The following is a 12,726-nucleotide window of genomic DNA, read 5'->3' on the forward strand; positions in this document are numbered from 1 at the left end:
CATCTAGAGTGCATAAATACAAGAAAGTAAGAAAAATAAAGAATTGATAAAAATAGCAAGTTTGTTTCTTCAATGCGCTATTCAAGTTTTGGTGAAAAAGAACTTTTGAGAAGGGATACACTGTAACCAAAAAAGTCATGGCGGAAAGTGATGGGCGAGTGCATTATGTACTTAATCGCATTCAACTAGACGCATTAAGCGTTTAAAATATGTGTATACAACCAACGAAAAACAATTCAATTTCAAATGTACCATCTGATGTAGCCGATTAAGTAAATGTCTGTTCTCCATTTCATTACAAAATTATTCGTTAAAAAGAAAACATTTATACTTTGTTCATGTTGTATTATTCATTCAGGACTTTCTTCAAGATTTGATATTAATTTAAATTTTCTGTGACGACATTTAAAATTGACATACACAGACTCAATTTCTTTTTTCAATGGATGTTTTACATGGTGTCAATGTTTTTATTGAATTCTCAGTTCTTGTATTTACAAAAACAGTTTTTATCTTCTTTAAGTCCATGCTGTGTTTTTTTTTATAATAGTTATCCTTTATGGGTTATTTTGGAATATGCCTTGCTCCCCAAAAACATCAGCTTAAATGAAAATAATCCCCAAATTTATCAGTGGGTTTAACATATAACCAAAATTATGTAACGATTAAGGTAACTCCATACTCGTAAAACTCTCTGATGAAAGTTGAAAAACAGAACTGATTTCAGTTTAATAGACTTAAATTTCATCAATTATACGAAAAAATATACATGTAGTCACTCGTTTTGAGATGTCAGATAAACAGGAACTAAAGCATAATTTAGCATCAGAAAGCCGTACTATTTTTGGTACATGTAATAGTACCATATTTGTAGGCAGAAACTTGTTCAATTTTATTGTCAACTTTGTCAGGAAAGTAAAACTACAAAAACATTTTAAAATTTATTGTTGGGATGGGAAAACTTATAGCATTTGGACATACAAATGAGATAACAGTCAGAAAAAGAGTTATTTCCCCTTAGCAAAGATAAAATGTATAAAAAATTGGAAATTTAGGATAAAATTAAGCTGCTAAAATATCTTGAACTTGACAGTTTTTCTAATTGCATCCATAAGATTATGTTCACATAAAATAAATAAAACTATCTTGCACAAATTTTAAAGAATTCAAAGTTTTACAATAAAGTATGACGTCACAGAACACTGGATGTACTTTAAATCGGAACGAATTTTTCGTTTATTGTGTACAAACTGAGAACATTATAAATAGTTTATTCTGTTTAGATTTTCATTACGGTTTTGGACAAGTTCGATCAAGGTTTCAAATAGCTTTTTTGAAGAAAAAAAACCGATTTAGAATAAATAATAAATAACATCGCTTAATTTGAATGTGAAAACCGCGTGGGTCCTACTATTTTATTCAATCTAACCTTAAATATAAATTTACAAGTAGGCGTTTATAGTCTTGCATGCAACGTAATTTGTCATGTGCAATATCAATGTATACGTAGATAGATTTATGGAAAATGAATACTAACACATGTACAACAAAAGCAAAATATTTGAAACCTTTTGTTTTCACATACATTAAACGTAAACCAATTTTAAGGTATTTCTAATTAATTTATTACTAATATCAATATAAAAATGATCTACATTTTTCATTGGTTCATTGCTACGTAACTTTCACAATAACAACCGTTTCCCAGGAAGGAGTGATTGTTGTAGTGTCTTAATGAAAATGTTTTATTTAAGAATAATTAATATGAACTTAACGTTAAAGACATAAAAATGAATTGTTTTATGTAAGGACATCTAAAATAAAAGTTCTTTTTTTAGAAAATATATTTACGTTTACGTGAGACATAAGACTTCCAATTTGGACCAATTAAGTCACTTCCTGTGATGTCATTGCAACACATGCACGTTTTTGTAGATCTATCATGGCTGATCATGACTTTCCTATTCATTTTAATTCTGCATGTTCCCAGACATATGTTCTTACTTTTTATATTTGCAATTTTGTGACACGAAGATTTCGGATTTTCATTTATTTTAATGGCGTGATGACTTTTGAAGCCAGTTGCTTCACTGCGAATAAAGCATATAAACATAACCAAAACTGTGTATGTCGTTGGTAACATGTCCTTGGTTATAATGAAAAGCGTATTAAGAATTGTATGTGAAATGTTGAGTTATGCAGATGTTGAAAATAATTTTCTATTTTATAACTGTATGAGAAATCGTTTAACCCTTCAAAGCTGTATAGAAAAAAAAAATAAAACCTACATTCCATTAAACAAGAGAAATTAATTATTCTTAAACACGACGATGTTTGAACATGATATAGTGATGTATGTGAAAGATAAAATGGATGTTAGAACAATCTTAATCCCTTCTTAAAGTCTCTTAAAATCTTATGAAAGCAAACAATTAACAGAAACTAATGCATTGTAGTGTTGAATTACATGTAATAAAAGTGAAAACACACACTCAGTTCCGATACTCTTTATATCTATTTTCAACACCTTATCAACAAACTTAACCAAAGCCATTGTTAAATTCTGAAAAGACTGTTTGATTTCACCTAGAAAAACGTAAAACGCTGCTATATATATATAGAATAAGGAACAAAGTAATATTGATCGTGTCATCAGTTTTTTTTTCTCCATAGAAAATCCTCGGTTAGACGCATATAGCTTTGATAAATATTGAGACAACACCTCAGAGAACGATCGATTAATAGCTTACAAATCAAATTACATGAGTCTGTATTGACAGGCATTTTAAATATGCATGTATATACACGTGCCCTTATTATAGTAAAATAAAATAGGAGGGCTGTTATTTTATCCACATGTCTAATTAATCATATATGTAAAGGAAATATATAAGACGATGGGGTTGAAAGTATTATGTTGACAATTTCAATGATGTACATAATTAAAGCCCAAAAATCAATACCAGCTCAAGATCATGTAGAAAAATCAAAACAGATAGTTTCAGAACGACACACTTTTTTTGCTTGTGTAAACAATATAGTTCACACTTGGTCATTCTTGGCTAGTACAGGGCACTACATATGTAATTCTTTCCATCATTAAACGATCGGTTTCATGTGAAATAAAAGAAACAAAAATATTTTTGTTGACATCTATTTGAAAACAATATACACATACTTTTACATTAGAATCGGATGAAATTGTGTCTTATAGATATAAACAATTCCGCAATGTCGGCATAGCGACATATAGGAGAAGTGCTAGGACTTTGCGCGGCTCAGACTAATCATCGTTTAATTAATTTGATCCACTGCAAACATTTGTTATTGGTCAGTTCTTAATCAAGGAGTCAACTGATTTTCAGTAAACCAAATCAGTTGTTTTTGAAGTCTTAATATATGTATGTTTCTTACAAATTGAAAAAAAGAGTGCATCTTAAAGCTTAGATTGTTGGTGTACATATGTATATTCATTGATTAACCTATGAGGAAATAGTAGTAATATCTCTCTCGCACACTAACGCAGACTAATATCAATTCTTAACAGAACCATTTAACATACATACATATGCTTAATTTGTTTTCCCTTGGACTGAGATGTCGCACTTTCATTGGCTGATCATAGCACGTGATTGTCTCACTTTCATTGTTTAATCATAGCACGTGATTGTCTCATGGCTCTATGTAGGTTCGGTAAGAAATTAATATTAGGCCATATTCGCTTACTCATTTCGACATTTTATATTATTTAATACAGAAACCGCATGCCGTAGGTTTTTAAGGTGTTTGTATTAGTTGCCCTTTGAAATTCTTTAAAATTAGAGCAGTTGCCCTTTGAATTGGCGTCACATTGTTATGTTTGAAGCAGAATATAATGACAGCGTAAAAACTGGTTCAAACCTCAGTGGAGGAAAGAGAGAATGAGTATTTGAAAGCTGAGATTGATCATTTGGAAGAGTTTAAATAGTTAAATTGAACATTATGTTTGGCGTCTTGTGCATGGCTTTGCGTAGATCATCGCTATTTGTTATTATTATGCCTTCTGTCAGTTTGTCACTATATATTCAATACTCATCTATTTTCGCATAGTATCAAAGGATTTATATAGCGTAAGCATACTATGCCGAAATGCACGGCGAATATTTTCAACGAAAATCTGTCAAGCGCCGACAGCGGGATTCGAACTCACGACGCTAAAATCATTGAAGCTAGCATGAAGCCCAACGCGTTACCGCTACGCTAAATTAGCCGTTATTATAACAACTGGTATTTAGGTATATAAAACGTAGATATGTACGACTGACATCAAGCAATTAAAATTATTCATTTTTCCAAAAAAAACTTCATTATTGACGGTAATTTTAAAGTTAAAGTTTCCTATAAACTTTTGAACAAATTGATTGAACATTTTTCAAAGAAATTCTACATGAGAATCACAAAAACGCTTTTTTAAATGACGCTTGATAAAGAATGTTCAAGAAAAAAAATTCACTGAGATTTCGTCTGCTAAACATTTCGAGTTTTCTCGGTAAGGCCAAACGTCTCTCTATTTCTTGAAAAGAACATAAATCTTTGTTGACTTTTTATTGTACAACAACTTGTTGATTAAATAAACAATCAAATCAATTGATTACACGTAATTTGAAAAACAACAACAAACGCTTGCTTTTCCGGTGATTATTTTAAGGGACTTGTCAACACTCGAACGTCAGAGCTACTTATAGCAAAGCACGTCAGTATATTTAACAGTCGGCATAATAATAACAATAGTGTTGTGTTGTGCATGTACTATGCCTAAATAGTAGTCAGGGTTTGATACATAGTGCACTCGCCTCCGGCTCGTGCACCATGTATCAAACCCTGACTACTATTTAGGCATAGTACATGCACAACACAACACTATTATATAAATAAAAATGTCTCTTGATAGTCCTCGTGAAAACAAAACATTTATTAGGTTAGTTACTGACATACTACGGATATATATTGGGTTAATCAATCTCGCCTTGCCATCTATATATGGGATTGATTAACCCAGTGTGTTTCCGTAGTAAGTCAGTAACTAACCTAGTAAGTAATAATATCAGACATAGCTAAACGGATAACAACCTCGATTCAGACTCCCCAGAAATCATCTTTTATTATGTGTCAGAAAGAAAACTGTACTGATAATTTTAAAAAATAAGAGAGTAAATTGTTTTTGACAATGTGTATTTTATAAGATCAATTTGATCATTTCATAAGCACTTTTTGACAACTAAAGCCCCTAAATTTTTCTATGTAACTAAATGCATGTCAGCATTCATAATGCTAATGTTAATAATTCATCTAAATTGAAAGAAATCAAGTATTTATTGCTTTTTAAGAGTTCACAAACCAGAGTTCTCCTGAATATTCTATGGAATGCAAACACTGCAGAAAAACACAAATTGTTAGCTATACTTTTTTCTTTTATCCAGGCTTTGCTGAAAGCCGGATCCTGGCTCCAGGCAGGTAAATCGCAAATAAAGTGGAAGTACAACTGTAGTATCCAACGCAAGTATCTCTTTTTAAAAAGGGACTGTATGCGCTACACTTTGTATAATGTTTTTTTCACCTTCTAAATTAAAGTTTTATAACAAGGACGTGTCATCGGGGGGGGGGGGGGGACTTTTAAAAACTATGCTACGTGTCTGTATAAAGAGCATTTTAAATAAGGTTGAAGATAATTTAAATCATATATAAACTAATCCTGTAAAAGGTTAACAATTAAGTGTAGTTTGTTTTTATGTTTAAATGACATCTTGAAGATTGTTTGATAAATCAATGTTTTGATTATAGGTATTCTCCGACGGTTTTTCCACTGGGAAACATCAATGAAAATTTTTTTTGAATATGATGTGTATAATCATGCAACAAAATCATACGTGAAAGTCGGACTTCAGCAGACATGTACTCCATATTTTAAGTGGATAAATATGAAAAATATGACAATAGTTTCATCCGTGTGCAAATTGCGGGAATAAGTCTATTTTAGTGAGGACATAGATAAAGATCTATCGGACATTGATGATTAATATCAAGAATAATGTAAATTGTTACTACAAAACTCTGACACTTAAAACAGTATTATCTTTAAAACCATTATTTAGTGTCCATCATTAATTTTGTGGCCTCTAAAGCTGGTCGTAGAGAGAGGTTCTACTAACGTGACCCAATTCTTGGTACTCCGCATTGTCATCTGTTGTTTCATATATCCTTTGTTGTGCAGCGAGGTTATTCGTTTGCGAATCTGTTTTCGTTTCTCGTTGTGGTACATTTCGTGGTTTACACGCCTTATACCTTAAAATCCTGAATCAATCAATTAAAACTGAGTTAATTTCATCGTGTTTCACTTCAGTGTATGACGGTCAATTTTAAACGGAGTTATTTCAAACCTCGTCTGAAAAAACAATTTGACTATCTCCATCAGTTCATAACATGAATACTTTTCTGTTGATATATTCTATGACTTTGCATATATAACAAATGAAGGAAGAAAGCAAATTGCTACATATAGGGAAAAATACTTATTTACCATGTAATAGTGCAGCCATTCACTGCGACACTAATGCAAAGAATCACTATTACTCCAATTAAAATGATCTTGTTTTCTGATGTTGAATACTGCAACAGTTTCACTATTAATGCAAGACAAATTTCACTGTCAACATGCAAATCAATCGTTACATATTAATCACGGGTACAAACGAAGTCAAACGACACACCAATCGTCAATGTAGTAGTTTTAAAATCTAGCATTAATACTTAAATAATATGTTTTTACTTACTGTTTGAAGATCTCTTATCACAGCAATATGCATATTGAACATCACACGTTTCGTTACAGAAGTCTCCAAATCTACCCGGTACACATCCATCATAACAACTCCCAGTGTATTTGTTGCATCCATTTTTACAGTCTAGACTGCATGTTTTGTGACAAAATTTACCAAACATGCTAGCAGGGCAATCTCCAATACATTGCCCCGTCATTATGTCACACCCTGAAGGACAACTGTCACAGCCTATTTCACACTGTTCTCCGTAGAATCCCTCCCGGCAACCATAGGTACATAAACCAGTTTTAATATTACAGGTATGATTTAAACAGTTGGCACTGCATTCCAAAGAACACGTGGAGCCATAGTGCGTAGAGTCGCATACTGTGAAGAAAATTTTTTAGTGGAAGTTACTTAATGTCGAATATATTTGTTTCGATTATGGTTTCGGTATTTCTTATAAGAAAAAACGAAATTGTACCATCTATTATTTTAGTTTACAAAAAATCCAAAATGTTCAAATTTGACCGTTTAAAGTAATCTTTTTTTTTAAACAATAAATATTGAACGCACGTTTCAGTTCGTGATTTTAAAAAATTACAGCATCATAATTGTTATTGGACATTTATGAAAACAAAACAAGACTTAATATATTGACAGTATACATACATGTAGGGTGTATTGTCCAAATACTTGAATAATGACAAAATGTGCAGAGACATACATTTTTTTCATTTTAAAATATGGTATTTTGTTTAATAGACAGTTCGTATATCCTTTAACGATGCTACAAATACAATCACCCCCTTTATGTTATGATGGTAGTACAAAACATAAAACATTTAAATGTTCCTTAGTTTAATTTTTCGTAAAATTTGATGTTTATTTTTTTCTTAAAAATCTGTTAATGAATATGAGGCATTTGGCATGCATTTTTTTGCCGAATACTTGTTTTATTTTTTTTCAAACAAGTTTAATCTTTGACATGATTTAACTTTTGTTATTGATGTGATTTGCATTTTACAATACACAGTCGCAGATTTTGGGTCTTAACGCCTCTTTTTCTCTGGAGAAAAACCGATATGATAATATTGTACGACATCGTCTGGAACCAACCATTTGGATCTCCTTTTAGTTAAGCGTAAAATGAAACAGTCATTCTTTACGATATGACATATTGTTGTATTGCTATTTATACAGATACCTTTTTAAATAAAAGAATAAAAATTTGTTCGTCGGATTGACATAAATTGAGGTTTAAATATAATTGAAGATGGCGAAACTTGACCTTTTGATATGACCTTGCAATCTAAAGGACTGAACACTTGTGAGTGTTGTGTTTAAATTACAGATCTTTAGTTTGAACGGAACTCAAGTCACGCATATCTGAATGATGGAATGCTAAACTGCACAACAATTAAAAAAAAATTCAAATGTAGGTTGTAAAATTATCATTTGTGATTTTTTTTTATTAGAACCTGCTGACCGAACATTACAGGTATATGTTTTTGTAAGAAAAATGGACTAAAAATAACTAATAAATATTAATTAGCCATTATTTTGTGTATTTGATAAAAATATTTTAAACAAATAACTTTATGGGCGCTTTGTACTAGCTCAGAACATTATATAAATAGCATCTTTCAGGATATGCCATGGTATATAATTTTTATCCAAAGATTTGTGTGTTTTCAATCCCAGAGCCTTGGCGAGCGGATATCAAATACATAACGATTTTGATCAAAACTATATACCATCGCAAATCATGAGATTCTTTTTATCACATGTTTTACCAAGTATTTTGTTACTCTGAACTTTTTCTGTAAAAAATGTAATTGTGTGCCACAGAACGTATCATCCAAGACTTAAAACAATTTTAAGCATGGGAAAAACTTCCTTGAAGATGAACAAACAAAAATTTCATTTTCGAACATTTTTTATGAATTCATGAAATTTAATTGAAACAAACATCAAATGCTTCACATTTACAACTGAACACTTATCAACTGAATTGTTTACTTTTTCATTCTCGGTCAATCAACCGCCTGAACCTTAATGCTCAATTATGACGTCATGTCGCGCAATGACACGGTGTAATATCAAAAATGTATCTAATGAGTGATATCCACCGCATAATGATATTAAGATAAACATGTGATGAATATAATTAATTTGCTCTTGATATATTTACAAACTGACGAGTTTCAGTGTAGAAAAAACGATTGTACCCCTATTTTCAGAAATAATTTTTTTTTTAAATAAAGAAGTTTTAAAAAGACTAAAACAAAAAGACCTCAATTTATTTCAATAAAGTTACTTTAGTGAAGGTAAAAATATAGACCGACAAGTTTGGCAAGATTATCTCCATAGGATTAATATCAACTGACCTATCAATTTCAATACTCACTGTTACATTTGTCCCCTGACCAGTTCTTTTATGCACCCACCAAGACAAATCCCATTTCTTTGATTACATATACCATTCTTACATCTTGTACTGCATATTTTATTACAAGTATCCCCAAACCGTCCCGGTGTGCATCCATGTGTACAGTGGCCATATGCATCGTCACAATCTCCTCCGTAACAAAATGATGGACACTTTGATGTACAGGTCCATCCATATTCACCAGGGTTACAGCTGAAACAATGGCCCCTGAATTTCGTACAATTATGTTCTCTACAGTTTAAAGGACATAAACTTTCACAGAATGTTCCCCAATATCCGTCGACACATCCGTAGTCACAGTAACTAAATGGTTTGCAGGTATGGTTAATGCAATTGTGATCACATCCTAGTTTTATTAAAAAAAAACAAACATGGAGAATATTACAAGAGTTTCTCCTTCACCCAAAGCGACACACACACACACATACGAATAAATCCGTTGTAAATTCAACATTAAGAAAAATAGTTTTTAATAGACAACGACACATTAATTCATTTCTCTCGACTTTAATCCTCTGCACTTTCGCTTTACCGGCTTTCAGTGGATTTTAGCAATTACAAACAATAGCATTGTTATTATGACGTAAAAAGTCACAAAAGTGTACACATCTTCTAGAGATGGCGCAAAATAATGTTTACAAAATAGTGTTAACGTTATACCTCCAAATGATATTGTTTAAAAAAAATGTTATTAAATGAAAGATAAGTAATATAAAAGCAGAGTAAATAATGCAACTATTGATTGAATTTAAATTTATTTATGAAATATTGCTCTTGTGCAAGTCGCAGCTGATCGCGTATTTAATGCCCCCCCCCCCCCCTTCCCCTATCTGCTTCTTAAATACACTCACACGGTCGGCTATTTTGGTCACTGTTTTGCCAAAGTAATTTTCTCTGCATTCATCGCAGGTCATGTATGATATTGTTTTTAAAAAATGTTTTTAAATGAAAGCTAAATAAAATCAAAGCAAATTAAATAATGCAACTATTGATTGAATTTAAATTTATTTATGAAATACTGCTAGTGTGCAAGTCGCAGCTGATCACTTTCCTCGCGTATTGTTGACCTAACAATATTTGAGATCCTGCTATCTTTTGTTTTTGTTTTTATTTGAAACTATCGTGCATATATGGAATTCAGAAAGAGCGATTGTGTTCACCGTTACATCATTGAATTTTCACAGTTTGGGTCAATTTTGAAATTCAGACATTTTATATACATTTGCATAATATTATGCTAAACGTCTATCACTATCTATAGATTTAATTTTGTATATGTTACACAGAGCCTAAAGGATATGTACAAACATATGAAATGTTAATATTGTGAATAATGAATAAAGTAAGTAATGAAAAGAAAAGTATATTGAAAATTCATAAAATTGCTTGTTTCTGTTATTTTTGTCTTACGTGTACAAACCTTCCGCACAAAAAATACTAGAAGTTCTCCCCCCAAAAAAACGTGTTTGTTTCTTGAATTTATATGGATTCTCTTTATCAATATTGTGTAAAAAGAAATATTAATCTTTCTGTTTTTATTAAATAAATAAGATCACATTCCTTTAAACGTCTGCGCAGAAACATAAAAACCTTAGGCTTAAAACGACTTTCATTTAAAAATAAGTAAAAAAAAATCCAAGATTTCTCTTTTAAAACACCGCCTCTTGCTTATCAGGTTTTGATTCACAAATTTGTATTGCATCAGACCAGGATCGGAACGTTAGAAATAATGCAAGGTATTTCGAGCGACTTCCCAATTGAAAAAAAAATGTCAACATATCCCTTTATAAATCGCCTTAAGAAATATGTTTTGTTGTATTTAGTGCATGTTTCTGAGTAAAAAATGATAAAATTTGAATGAAGTTATTTAGGATAAGTACCGTTAATCTATTTCAATTGCTATTACCATAAAGGTATATACATTTTAAATAAAATTTGCTTATACATCTTGTGACAGACTATAGCTATAAATCATAAGCTATGATTTACGATTTGAAAAGATCAGAATATTTGATTCAATTGCAATTGTGTCATACAAACAATCTAAAAATTTTGTTTACCAAAAACTTCTATTTCACATATCTCAAGGATGGCTCCATAGATAGCATGAGGAGTGTCTTGCGCAGCGTCGTACGTCGTCTCCACAATGACATATCTAGCCTTTTGTTGACATGGTATGTCTATTATGTTTGGAGGTAAGTCTGGGTATGTTGTGTTGTCAGTGTAACACCGAGTTCTCTGTGTTGTCAAACTGTGTGTTGCTGAGATGTTTGATACGTCAAGATAAAACTGTCGGGACCGATACTGCTTCCAATCATCTGATGACCTGTTACCTATATAATATCAACATTTATGAAAGATTTTTGAAGCTTTTAATTTCTAGCTGTAAAAGAATAAGCATTAAAACTGAGAAAAGGATAACAGCTGAGTAACTCTCTTAAAGGGTCATGTTTACAGTTTTCAGATTTTAAGGTTACAATGTCTCACTATGGCATTTTTAATAGGAAAACAAAATATAAGTGCCATTTGTCGAATTATAAGCGAGTTACAGAGCTTAGAATTCTTTGATGTGTAAGCAAAGCTTTTGTTCACATCTTGACTGTTGGAGTGAAAATTCAAGTCTTGGACCTAACATGAATTTGTTAAACGTTAGGAACTGTTTTTAATCCTTAAAGTGAATAGGAGGATTGAATAAATCAGCTGAAAAAGATTTTGAATGGTATATTGAACCTATGTAAACAAAAACAGGGCACGAACCTTGTTTACATGACAAAGAATTGTGAGCCCTGCATCCTGCTTGTAACTCTACGACTGAGTCTCAAATTTCATTTGATTGTTAGAAATGCATGTTTAAAGCATTGTAAATAATTGAGAATGTCAATAACAAAATAGTGATATTTTTCACGTAGAATATTATCCTTTGGATAATCTTGATATTCTTTACCAATATGTTTTAACAACAAGTGATATCATATCAAATTACAAATTAGATATGTTGCTTCCACAGTAGCAAATTTGGAGTCTCGTGGGAACACCCCCTGACGTGATACTGCCAAAATAAAATAGTGAGGTTTAATACGGAAGCATGCAAAGTGCAAGGGCTGAATATAAACAATAATAATTATTTCTCTTTTAATTTATAAAATAAACATTTAAAATTTTGAAAATTCTCGGAGCTTGAAATATTCAAATAAGAACAATCACAAATTCAACGTAAACAGGATATAAGCTGAAAAACGCAGGAAGTTCCCATAATCAACGCTTATTTATGTTAAATGCAAGGCGATTTCATACAGCCCCCAACCCTTTTTAATATAATAGGGATATAACGGTAACATATGTACATTTTAGTTCGTTAATTAACTTTATGCCCTTGTACTTCTGCGTTTATTTGACCCATGTCAGATTCGACATCATTTGACCCATGTAAGATTCGACATCATTAGCCCAAAATGCAAACGCACCACTGATTAAGAT

The 12,726-nt window shown here is 31.4% G+C and overlaps 2 long non-coding RNA genes across 2 annotated transcripts in view; both read left to right on the plus strand.

Moving 5' to 3' along the window:
- Positions 1 to 12,726, plus strand: part of LOC117687290 (uncharacterized) — a 259,261-nt gene that overhangs the window by 146,834 nt on the left and 99,701 nt on the right. The window lies entirely within an intron of this gene.
- The window catches only part of LOC136270000 (uncharacterized), a 149,272-nt gene that overhangs the window by 130,741 nt on the left and 5,805 nt on the right, over positions 1 to 12,726 (plus strand). The window lies entirely within an intron of this gene.

This window comes from Magallana gigas, chromosome 1 (assembly GCF_963853765.1).
Source record: "Magallana gigas chromosome 1, xbMagGiga1.1, whole genome shotgun sequence".
NCBI classification, from domain to species: domain Eukaryota; kingdom Metazoa; phylum Mollusca; class Bivalvia; order Ostreida; family Ostreidae; genus Magallana; species Magallana gigas.